The sequence below is a fragment of the Triticum urartu genome, chromosome 4A, assembly GCF_056163025.1.
Source record: "Triticum urartu cultivar PI428250 chromosome 4A, HENAU_Tu73, whole genome shotgun sequence".
NCBI classification, from domain to species: Eukaryota; Viridiplantae; Streptophyta; class Magnoliopsida; order Poales; family Poaceae; genus Triticum; species Triticum urartu.
This window is the reverse complement of record NC_141876.1, coordinates 550,438,471-550,451,275: the sequence shown is the minus strand read 5'-3', so window position 1 is coordinate 550,451,275 and position 12,805 is coordinate 550,438,471.

The following is a 12,805-nucleotide window of genomic DNA, read 5'->3' as shown; positions in this document are numbered from 1 at the left end:
TAAAATGGTAAACGTGATCCATGTGACGAAGAGGAGAAGCAAGCATGCACTCCGAGACACACGCACCATAGAGCCCGTCACCCCTAGGTTCAACCCCTGGTTGGCCTGCTCGATCACTTTTGATCGTAGGGACCACGCGACAAGTATCCGGCACGAAGGACTGGCGGCCTTGGTGTTAGACCCAATAATAAATGGGTACCATTTCACACGAGTCCTCATGGACAGCGGCAGTGATCTAAATCTGATATATCAGGACACAGTCCGCAAAATGGGGATAGACCCGACACAAATAAGCCATAGTAATACTACCTTCAAGGGAGTAATACCAGGCCAAGAGGACCACTGTACGGGCTCTCTACTGCTAGAGGTTGTATTCAGTTCTCCCGACAACTTCCGAAGCGAAAGGTTAACTTTCCACGTCGCTCCATTCCGAAGTGGTTATCAAGCACTACTCAGAAGAACAGCTTTCGCTCGTTTTAATGCAATACCGCGTTATGCTTTTCTCAAGCTTAAGATGCCCGGTCCACGTGGCATCATCACAGTTAGCAGAAATACCGAATGTTTTTTACACATGGAAGAGGATGCGGCGGCTTTAACAGCCGCGAACTAGACGGCCTCACCAACCAGAAAAAATGACAGGTCGTCAAGACCACGGACACAGTTAGATGAGTCCGGCGCTCCACCACATATACATGAGATTGGTTTGATGATCAAACCCTCATAGACAATACCAGGGGCTTCCCGCGTGTAATCAGGGCCAGCCCGGTTCAACTTGACTTCTCTTGAATTTTGATAGTTCATTGATAATAACCAATTCCTTTTTTTGGCACGGCAACTTTCACCTAAGTTCTTTCCTTTTACAGATGACAATCGTGCTACACCCGTCCAGGACACGGCACAATGGAGACACATGCGCAGACATGCAGCAGGGACCCGCCCAAAGGTTTCTTTTTAGATTATGACCCTGAGTCAACCTTTTTTACTGTCTCTTGTTGCTCACATCCTCCGGATACTCCACACAACCGAGAGGATGCTGACGTTATTGGCATGTGGCCATGTCAGGATATTGCACGTACCTGGACACATGGGGTTTATTATTAAGGGCATTGTTTAGACCGGTATATGTTATAAAGACCGAACACCTTAGGGAGTGTTCGGCGTCGCGAGTTTGGCCCTATATGCATCAGCTCCGAATCATGTCTTTGGTCAAATGTTGGGTTTGCCCGGCTCCCACGTTTTGGTACCTTACGTTCCGTTATATCGGCTAAGGTAGCACTGGGAGAACTACTGCGATTGTGCCCTAGTTCATCCGGATGAGCACCTCAGTAGAGAAAGCCGAAAACTGACTGTCATGATATAGCGAGAGACTGGTCAGCCACTCGATGACTCAGCGGAATCTACGGGATTCCTCTGCATTAACGAAGGACCGTTTCCCTGTCATGTACGTATGCACCCCGTATTCGGACGAGCGCAGAAGTACCAGGGGCTATATAGTAGCCCCACCGTCAAACTCCTATGGCTAAGTGAAAGTGTTAAAGCAATATAGTCCGATTGCCTCATTCGCCGCACTACCACCTCCTTAATGGACCAAGATGTTGGATCAAGTGTGGATTCGCGTTTCCTGCGAACACCCCTGCATTATATGCGTGGGGGCGGAAACCGACGACTGCAAACTTTCAGGTTATATACATATATACATAAACGGCCGCACAGGAGGCATCATAATACTTTCGGGCAAAATTATAAATACAACCTTGATAACTTAATAAAACATTGTTTTTACAATGGAAGTACATGTCACTAGAACATAATATTCTTCGAGCACTGACCCTCTATCGAACGAGCGCCTTCAAGAACTTCTTCAAAGTAGTGCTCGGCAGCCACTCGGCCTACGGCCGAACCCTGTGTCGCAATAGTGGTGGCCTCCATCTCCGCCCAGTATGTCTTGACACGGGCAAAGGCCATCCGCGCACCCTCTATGCACGCCGATCTCTTCATAGCATCGATGCGCGGCACAACACCAAGGAATTGTTGCACTAAACTAAAATAGCTATTCGGCCTTGGCTCTCCCGGCCACAGATGATCCACAACGGACCTCATGACAAGTCTGGACAACCTATGGAGCTCGGCCCACTCAGCCATTCGCTCATTCAATAGCAGCGGACGTACTGGAGCACGAGACTGTGACCAGAATAGCTTTTCCACTTCATGATCTTTCTGATCCTTGAAGTACTTGGACGCATCAGTGGCACTTGCAGCCAAATCCACGTAGGCGTCCGCAGAACTCCATAGTCGGTCAAGAGGAGCATACTTCGGATCTCTTAATTTAGTCCGCAACAAGAAGGGCTTCCCAGACACGATATCTGCAGCTTGATGCAGCTCCTCCTTCGTCGCTCTAATTTTGGAACGGGCTTCCTTGGCAGCTACCAAGTCCTTCTCCAGGCCCGTCGCCCTCGCTCGGCTTTCTTCTTCAAGAAGCTGGTAACGGTCAGCGGCATCTTTTAACTCTACAGCCATTTTGGCCATTCTTTCCTTGCTCTCGCAATGCGCGGCCTGTTCGGCCCTCAACTCTTCGGCCGCCTTTAGAGCGGCCGCATTGCTACTCCTTGCTTGTTCCTTGGCTCGGGCAAGCTCCGCCCGAAGGGTCTCCACGGTGGCAGCGCCATCTGCAGTCACAACATATTAAAGATATTGGCATCATGCTCCTCTTATTATGTGACGATCACCAGAGAAATTACTTACCCTGTGCCTCGTCAAGCCACTGGTTGACAAGCACGATATCGGCATCGGCCGCATCAAGTTGTCGCTTTAGCTCGGCAAATCCATCAGTTCGGCAAGCCACCGAAGCCTTAGCCGCTTGCACATAAAGGCAGTCGGGTTATTACCTGGGAATACGATCCTCGGGTTGCCGCCGTTCTCAACGCCAACCAGAGTCTCAGGGGCTACTATCTGCATAGGGCACACCTAACATGTGCGGTACTATAAAAAACATACACTATTTCACGTACCTCAAAGCCTTTCAGCAGACTCATAAAGGCTTCGTGCAATCCGCTTTCAGCAGATGAAATCCTTTCAATTACCGTACCCATCAGCGTACGATGCACTTCCGAGACGGCTGCTTGCCCCAGAGGATCCTTCAGTGCGTCCGACCGCACACTGTATGGTTTCGGACTCTTGCTGCCGCTCTCCTCAGGAGCCGGATACTGGGGATTTCGGGTAGCCAAAGGGTTATCCTCTGGCCTCGGTGGATCCGGAGAAACCCTCCGCGATGACACTTCAGGGTCGCCCACCTCATGAGGCGGGATGTCAGGGGGAGGCGTTTCGCTCTCCATCATCTCCGGAAGAAGATCCCCCGAAGACGAACTCTGTCGAGAAGGGCTACAACCCGGACTACAATTTATAAGCATCGGTTATTGTTTTCGGAAGTAAGGTAGGATATTTTCACTATTAAGTACTTTTTGATTACTTACAACTCGGTAGAGGGCTGATCCACGCGCGGACATTGTGTGGCAAGAATACCCTCCAAGGCAGGACCCTCTGGCGGAGATTTCTTCTCCCGTTTGGAAACCTTAGTTTCCGGATCTTCAGAGGTAGTCCTCTTCCTTCCCCGGGGAGAGAGAATGTCAGATTCTTCCCCCTGGTTATCCTCCCTTGTGGAGGCACTCATTCCCCTAGTTGGAATGAGTAGCGAGAGGCCCGCTTTCGCCCTCTTTATTCCCCCTTCATCTTCCTTTGAGGGCACTAGATAAGGCGCCGGCTCAAGCATCTTGTCCAGTACCGGATTGTCCAAGCCCTCAGGAAGGGGGGCCGAACACCTGATCATCTTCGCCTTTGTTATCCAGTCCTGGTCAAAGAGCGACTCTTTATCATGATGCCATGATAAACAAAAGGACAGCGGGTTCGTCCATGGGATTACTTACTTGGGTAGCAGGGCGGTTGTAGCTCAAACCCACATCCTCGGTGGTGTCCGGACACTCTATTTGGGGTCCGAAGAACGATTTGTACATATCTTCGAGCGTCATGCCGAGGAAATGCTTAATAGCCCGCGGTCCTTCCTAGTTGAATTCCCATATACGGAGGGGTCGACGTTTGCAAGGCTGGACTCGACGAACTAGCATAACTTGCATTACCATAACCAGACTGAAATCTCTCTCAAAGAGATCTCGGATACGACTCTGCAATATTGGCACGTCCTTTGCTGGACCCCAGCTCAGCCCCCTCCTAATCCATGACATCAGTTGCGATGGGGGGCCCGAGCCAAAGGTGGGGCGGCTACCCACTTGGCACTTCGGGGAGCTGTGAGGTAAAACCACTCCCGCTGCCATAATCTGGACACCTCTGGGAAGGAACCCTCTGGCCATGGAGCATTAGCAATTTTGCTTATTAAGGCACCTCCGCACTCTGCGTGCCGCCCCTCGATCATCTTCGGCTTCACATCGAAGGTCTTGAGCCACATGCCGAAGTGAGGGGTAATGCGGAGGAAAGCCTCACATACGACGATAAATGACGAGATGTGAAGAAGGGAATCTGGGGCCAGATCATGGAAATCCAGCCCATAATAGAACATAAGACCCCTAACAAAGGGATCCAGAGCGAGGCCTAGTCCTTGGAGGAAGTGAGAGATGAACACGACACTCTCGGTGGGTTCGGGAGTAGGGATGACCTGCCCTCAGGCAGGCAACCTATGCGAAATTTCGGTGGTCAGATATCTGGCCTCTCTCAGCTTCTTGATGTCCTCCTCTATGACAGAGGAAGGCGTCCACCTACCTTCAAGGTTGGATCCGGACATAGTTGAAGGTCTGAAGCGCCTGACCTGAGCTTTGGGTGTTAGAACTCGAGGCGGGGGAAGGATTCGATTGAGCACGAGAGGGAAAAAAGGACAGGCCTCGCCCTCTTTATAAAAGAGGTGAATATCAAGCGTCCTGCCGTCCTCCTTGTGGCCGTTTGGGACTTAGCTAAGATCTAGGAGTCATACCAACATGCACGATTGGATTACACATGCCCGTATTGATGAGAATCCCGTAATAAGAGGGACACGATCTCTGCTTTGACGAGACGTGTCAGGAAAACCGCCTCGCAATATGCGCAATGCTGATTGAGAAAAACGGTTCAGATAAAGACCAGGCCATGACGTGATGTCGTGCTGCCAAAACGTGACAACAGATTAGATTTATGAAAATATTGTTCTCTCTACGGTGGGGTGTGGAACTTTGTTTTGCAGAGCCGGACACTATCCTTGAGTTCAAAATTTTCTATGAAGTATTCGGAGGAGGAACCCGCCTTGCAATGCCGAAGACAATACTGCGCGCCGGACTCATCGTCATTGAAGCCTGGTTCAGGGGCTACTGAGGGAGTCCTAGATTAGGGGGTCTCCGGACAGCCAGACTATATCCTTTGGCCGGACTGTTGGACTATGAAGATACAAGATTGAAGACTTCGCCCCGTGTCCGGATGGGACTCTACTTGGTGTGGAAGGCAAGCTAGGCAATACGGATATGTATATCTCCTCCCTTGTAACCGACCTTGTGTAACTCTAGCCCCCTCCGGTGTCTATATAAACCGGAGGGTTTAGTCTGTAGGACAATGATACGTCTCCAACGTATCTATAATTTTTGATTGCTCCATGCTATATTATCTACTGTTTTGGATGTTTATGGGCTTTATTATACACTTTTATATCATTTTTGGGACTAACCTATTAACCCAGAGCCTAGTGCCATTTTTCTGTTTTTTACCTTGTTTTAGGGTTTCGAAGAAAAGGAAAATCAACAGAGTCCAATTGACCTGAAACTTCATGGAACTCATTTTTGGAAGGAAAGAAGCCCAGAAGACTTGGAGTGCACGTCAGGGGATCTACGAGGAGGCCACGAGGCAGGGGGGCGCGCCCTCCACCCTCGTGGGCCCCTCGTGGCCCCCCTTACATATTTCTTCCGCCTATATATCTCCATATACCCTAAAAACATCAGAGAGCACAATAGATCGGGAGTTCCGCCGCCAGAAGCCTCCGTAGCCACCGAAAGCCAATCTAGACCCGTTCTAGCACCCTGCCGGAGGGGGCAATCCTTCTCCGGTGGCCATCTTCATCATCCCGGTGCTCTCCATGACGAGGAGGGAGTAGTTATCCCTCGGGGCTGAGGGTATGTACCGGTAGCTATGTGTTTGATCTCTCTCTCTCTCTCTCGTGTTTTTTGAGGTGATACGATCTTGATGTATCGCGAGCTTTGATATTATATTAGGATCCTATGATGTTTCTTCCCCCCTCTACTCTCTTGTAATGGATTGAGTTTCCCCTTTGAAGTTATCTTATCGGATTGAGTCTTTAAAGATTTGAGAACACTTGATGTATGTCTTGCCGTGCGTATCTGTGGTGACAATGTGATATCACGTGATTCACTTGATGTATGTTTTGGTGATCAACTTGCGGGTTCCACCCATGAACCTATGCATAGGGTTTGGCACATGTTTTCATCGTGATTCTCCGGTAGAAACTTTGGGGCACTCTTTGAGGTTCTATGTGTTGGTTGAATAGATGAATCTGAGATTGTGTGACGCATATCGTATAATCATACCCATGGATACTTGAGGTGACATTGGAGTATCTAGGTGACATTAGGGTTTTGGTTGATTTGTGTCTTAAGGTGTTATTCTAGTACGAACTCTAGGGCTGTTTGTGACACTTATAGAAATAGCCCAACGGATTGATTGGAAAGAATAACTTTGAGGTGGTTTCGTACCCTACCATAATCTCTTCGTTTGCTCTCCGCTATTAGTGACTTTGGAGTGACTCTTTGTTGCATGTTGAGGGATAGTTATGTGATCCAATTATGATATTATTGTTGAGGAAACTTACACCAGCGAAAGTATGAACCCTAGGCCTTATTTCCACGCATTGCAATACCGTTTACGCTCACTTTTATCATTAGTTACCTTGCTGTTTTTATAATTTCAGATTACAAATACCTTTATCTACCATCCATATTGCACTTGTATCACCATCTCTTCGCCGAATTAGTGCACCTATACAATTTACCATTGTATTGGGTGTGTTGGGGACACAAGAGACTCTTTGTTATTTGGTTGCAGGGTTGCTTGAGAGAGACCATCTTCATCCTACGCCTCCTATGGATTGATAAACCTTAGGTCATCCACTTGAGGGAAATTTGCTACTGTCCTACAAACCTCTGCACTTGGAGGCCCAAAAACGTCTACAAGAAGAAGGTTGTGTAGTAGACATCAAGCTCTTTTCTGGCGCCGTTGCCGGGGAGGTGAGTGCTTGAAGGTATATCTTTAGATCTTGCAATCGAGTCTTTTAGTTTCTTGTTTTATCACTAGTTTAGTTTATAAAAGAAAACTATAAAAATATGGAATTGAGTTTGTTTCACACGCTTCACCTTTTTAATATCTTTCATGAGTATGATGGAAAGGATAATTGTGCTCAAGTGCTAGAAGAAGAAATCTATAAAATGTTTGGCACTAAATATTTGAATGATGAGCATGATTGCAATGTTTTTAGTACGAATTCTTTGAATATCCATGATACTAATGATGATTGCACTAGTTATGATGAAAATTTCTCCTATAAACATGTCATTTTTTGTGGAGTGCATTGGGTTTGTAAGTACACACCAAATAGAGAAGATAGATATTGCAAGAAGCATAAGTACTTAGAAACTAAATTGTTGCAAGAAGAGCTAGATGATTGTGCTGAAAATTTAAATTTTCTTGGCCATACTTGTGAGCTTTGTAATGAACGTGGTCATTTAATTATCCGATGCAAATTGTTTCATGATCTAATCGTGTCCAAAAATTGTGATGACTTGATTTCCCTTGCACATTATAATGAACTTAGTTTGCTTATGGGCTACGAAGAAATGAAACGTATAACTAAGGATATTCCAAAATTTGCCCTTGATAGAGTTCTTCATTTTGACCTAGAGGAAATTTATATGTATTGTGCGGTGAATTGCATTGAAAATCCTTATATTGCCAATTACATAAAGAAAAGAAAACAAATAGAAGATGAAGAGAATACTAATGAAAGGGAAGAGACTTCCCAATATCCTCCTATTATTTCTTATGATGAATCAAGTAACGAGGAGGAGCCTCCTATTCAACCAATCTCATTGATAAGGAGCTCCAAAAAGAGGATTGAACCCACACATGATGTGGTGAAGAAGAAGAAAAGAAAAAGGAAGAGAGGTAAAAAGATATCTCTCCCAAATAATGTTGCTCCTATTACAATTGTGCCTCATGAAAATATAATTGTGGAAGATAATGATACTTCTTATGATCTTGAAAATCTTTTTGGCACTTGCTTGGACGAATATGATAATTGCTATACTATTGGTGCTATCTATACTATTAATGATGAGAGTGATTATGCTTATGATATGAAAAGGCCCAAGCTTGGGGATGCTAGGTTTGATGAAGACGATGTTTTTGAGAATATATCTGCTGCAATTAATGTTTGTCCCAAGCTTGGGGATGCTACGCTTAATGAAGATGATATTTTTAGTCTCCCAAGTTTTAATATGCAAATTTATAATGATGATAGCATGCCTCCTACTTATGATAATTATTGTGATGATACATATGATATAAAAAATAGTGATGATTATATTTATAAAACTTGTCATGATTATGATTACCCTTTTTCTGAACATTACTCTTTTAATGTGGAAACAATTTATAGTATTCAAGTCTCTTATGATACTCCCACTATTCCGATTAAGAAGAAATTTGCTTATGTGGAGAGTAATAAAATTTCTATGCTTGTAGATCATGAAAAGAATGCTTTAGGTGCTGGTTATATTGTTGAATTCATTCATGATGCTACTGAAAATTATTATGAGGGAGGAATATATGCTTGTAGGAATTGCAATAATATCAAGTTTCTTGTCTATGTGCTTAAAATCTTGAAGTTATGCGTGTTTTACCTTCCTATGCAAGTTGATTCTTGTTCCCACAAGTTGTTTGCTCACAAAATCCCTATGCATAGGAAGTGGGTTAGACTTAAATGTGCTAGTCATATTCTTCATGATGCTCTCTTTATGTTTATCTTTTGTGTGAGCATCATTGAAATCATCATGCCTAGCTAGGGGCGTTAAACGATAGCGCTTGTTGGGAGGCAACCCAATTTTATTTTTGTTCCTTTATTTTTGTTACTGTTTAGTAATAAATAATTCATCTAGACTCTGTTTAGATGTGGTTATATGCTTTTAATTAGTGTTTGCGCCAAGTAGAACCTTTGGGAAGACTTGATCCAGAAACAGAAACTTTAGCGCTCACGAGAATTGCTGCAATTTTTATTTGGAGAGTGATATTTAGTTAATTCTTTTTGCAGATGATTAATAGATAAATTCCTCAGGTCCAGAAATTTATTTTAGAATTTTTGGGGTTCAAGAAGTATACGTTTGATCCAGATTACTACAGACTGTTCTGTTTTTGAGAGATTCTGTTTTTCGTGTGTTGCTTGCTTATTTTGATGAATCTATGGCTAGTAAAATAGTCTATAAACCATAGAGAAGTTGGAATACAGTAGGTTTAAAACGAATATAAATAAAGAATGAGTTAATTACAGTACCTTGAAGTGGTGATTTATTTTCTTATACTAACGGAGCTCATGAGTTTTCTACTTTAAGTTTTGTGTTGTGAAGTTTTCAAGTTTTGGGTAAAGATTCGATGGATTATGGAATAAGGAGTGGCAAGAGCCTAAGCTTGGGGATGCTCAAGGCACCCCAAGTTAATATTCAAGGACAACCAAGAGCCTAAGCTTGGGGATGCCCCGTAAGGCATCCCCTCTTTCGTCTTCGTTCATCGGTAACTTTACTTGGAGCTATATTTTTATTTACCACATGATATGTGTTTTGCTTGGAGCGTAATTTTATTTCATTTTGTTTTTCTTGCTGTTTGAATAAAATACCAAGATCTGAAATTCTTAAATGTTAGAGAGTCTTCACATAGTTGCATAATTATTCGACTACTCATTGATCTTCACTTATATCTTTCGGAGTAGTTTGTCATTTGCTCTAGTGCTTCACTTATATCTTTTTAGAGCACGGTGGTGGTTTTATTTTGAAGAAATAATTGATATCTCATGCTTCACTTGTATCATTTTGAGAGTCTTTAGAACAGCATGGTAGTTTTCTTTGGTTATGAAACTAGTCCTAATATGATGGGCATCCAAGAGGGATATAATAAAAACTTTCATATAAAGTGCATTGAATACTATGAGAAGTTTGATACTTGATGATTGTTTTGAGATATGAAGAGGGTGATATTAGAGTCATGCTAGTTGAGTAGTTTTGAATTTGATAAATACTTGTGTTGAAGTTTGTGATTCCCGTAGCATGCACGTATGGTGAACCGTTATGTGATGAAGTCGGAGCATGATTTATTTATTGATTGCCTTCCTTATGAGTGGCGGTCCGGGACGAGCGATGGTCTTTTCCTACCAATCTATCCCCCTAGGAGCATGCGCGTAATACTTTGTTTTGATAACTAATACATTTTTGCAATAAGTATGTGAGTTCTTTATGACTAATGTTGAGTCCATGGATTATACACAACTCTCACCCTTCCACCATTGCTAGCCTCTCTAGTACCGCGCAACTTTCGCCAGTACCATAAACCCACCATATACCTTCCTCAAAACAACCACCATACCTACCTATCATGGCATTTCCATAGCCATTGCAAGATATATTGCCATGCAACTTTCCACCGTTCCGTTTATTATGACACACTTCATCATTGTCATATTGCTTTGCATGATCATGTAGTTGACATCGTATTTGTGGCAAAGCCACCGTTCATAATTCTTTCATACATGTCACTCTTGATTCATTGCATATCCCGGTACACCGCCAGAGGCATTCATATAGAGTCATATTTTGTTCTAAGTATTGAGTTGTAATTGTTGAGTTGTAAGAAAAATAAAAAGTGTGATGATCATCATTTTTAGAGCATTGTCCCAAGTGAGGAAAGGATGATGGAGACTATGATTCCCCCACAAGTCGGGATGAGACTCCGGACGAAAAAAAGAAAAAGAGGCCATAAAAAAGAGAAGGCCCAAAAAATGAGAGAAAAAGAGAGAAGGGACAATGTTACTATCCTTTTACCACACTTGTGCTTCAAAGTAGCAGCGTGATCTTCATGATAGAGAGTCTCCTATGTTGTCACTTTCATATACTGGTGGGAATCTTTCATTATAGAACTTGGCTTGTATATTCCAATGATGGTCTTCCTCAAAATGCCCTAGGTCTTCGTGAGCAAGCAAGTTGGATGCACACCCACTAGTTTCTTTTGTTGAGCTTTCATACACTTATAGCTCTAGTGCATCCGTTGCATGGCAATCCCTACTCACTCACATTTATATCTATTGATGGGCATCTCCATAGCCCGTTGATACGCCTAGTTGATGTGAGACTATCTTCTCCTTTTTGTCTTCTCCACAACCACCATTCTATTCCACCTAAAGTGCTATATCCATGGCTCATGCTCATGTATTGCGTGAAGATTGAAAAAGTTTGAGAACATCAAAAGTATGAAACAATTGCTTGGCTTGTCATCGGGGTTGTGCATGATTTAAATATTTTGTGTGGTGAAGATAGAGCATAGCCAGACTATATGATTCTGTAGGGATAGCTTTCTTTGGCCATGCTATTTTTGAGAAGACATGATTGCTTAGTTAGTATGCTTGAAGTATTATTGTTTTTATGTCAATATTAAAAAAATTTCTTGAATCTTATGGATCTGAATATTCATGCCACAATTAAGAAGAATTACATTGAAATTATGCCAAGTAGCACTCCGCATCAAAAATTCTGTTTTTATCATTTACCTACCCGAGGACGAGCAGGAATTAAGCTTGGGGATGCTGATACGTCTCCAATGTATCTATAATTTTTGATTGCTCCATGCTATATTATCTACTGTTTTGGATGTTTATGGGCTTTGTTATACACTTTTATATCATTTTTGGGACTAACCTATTAACCCAGAGCCCAGTGCCAGTTTCTGTTTTTTACCTTGTTTTAGGGTTTCGAAGAAAAGGAAAATCAAACGGAGTCCAATTGACCTGAAACTTCACGGAACTCATTTTTGGAAGGAAAGAAGCCCAGAAGACTTGGAGTGCATGTCAGGGGATCTACAAGGAGGCCACGAGGCAGGGGGCGCGCCCTCCACCCTCGTGGGCCCCTCGTGCCCCCCTGACGTATTTCTTCCGCCTATATATCTCCATATACCCTAAAAACATCAGAGAGCACAGTAGATCGGGAGTTCCGCCGCTAGAAGCCTCCGTAGCCACCGAAAGCCAATCTAGACCCGTTCCGGCACCCTGCCGGAGGGGGCAATCCTTCTTCGGTGGCCATCTTCATCATCCCTGTGCTCTCCATGACGAGGAGGGAGTAGTTCTCCCTCGGGGCTGAGGGTATGTACCAGTAGCTATGTGTTTGATCTCTCTCTCTCGTGTTCTTGAGGTGATACGATCTTGATGTATCGCGAGCTTTGCTATTATATTTGGATCCTATGATGTTTCTTCCCCCCTCTACTCTCTTTTAATGGATTGAGTTTCCCCTTTGAAGTTATCTTATCGGATTGAGTCTTTAAAGATTTGAGAACACTTGATGTATGTCTTGCCGTGCGTATCTGTGGTGACAATGGGATATCACGTGATTCACTTGATGTATGTTTTGGTGATCAACTTGCGGGTTCCACCCATGAACTTATGCATAGGGGTTGGCACACGTTTTCGTCGTGATTCTCCGGTAGAAACTTTGGGGCACTCTTTGAGGTTCTATGTGTT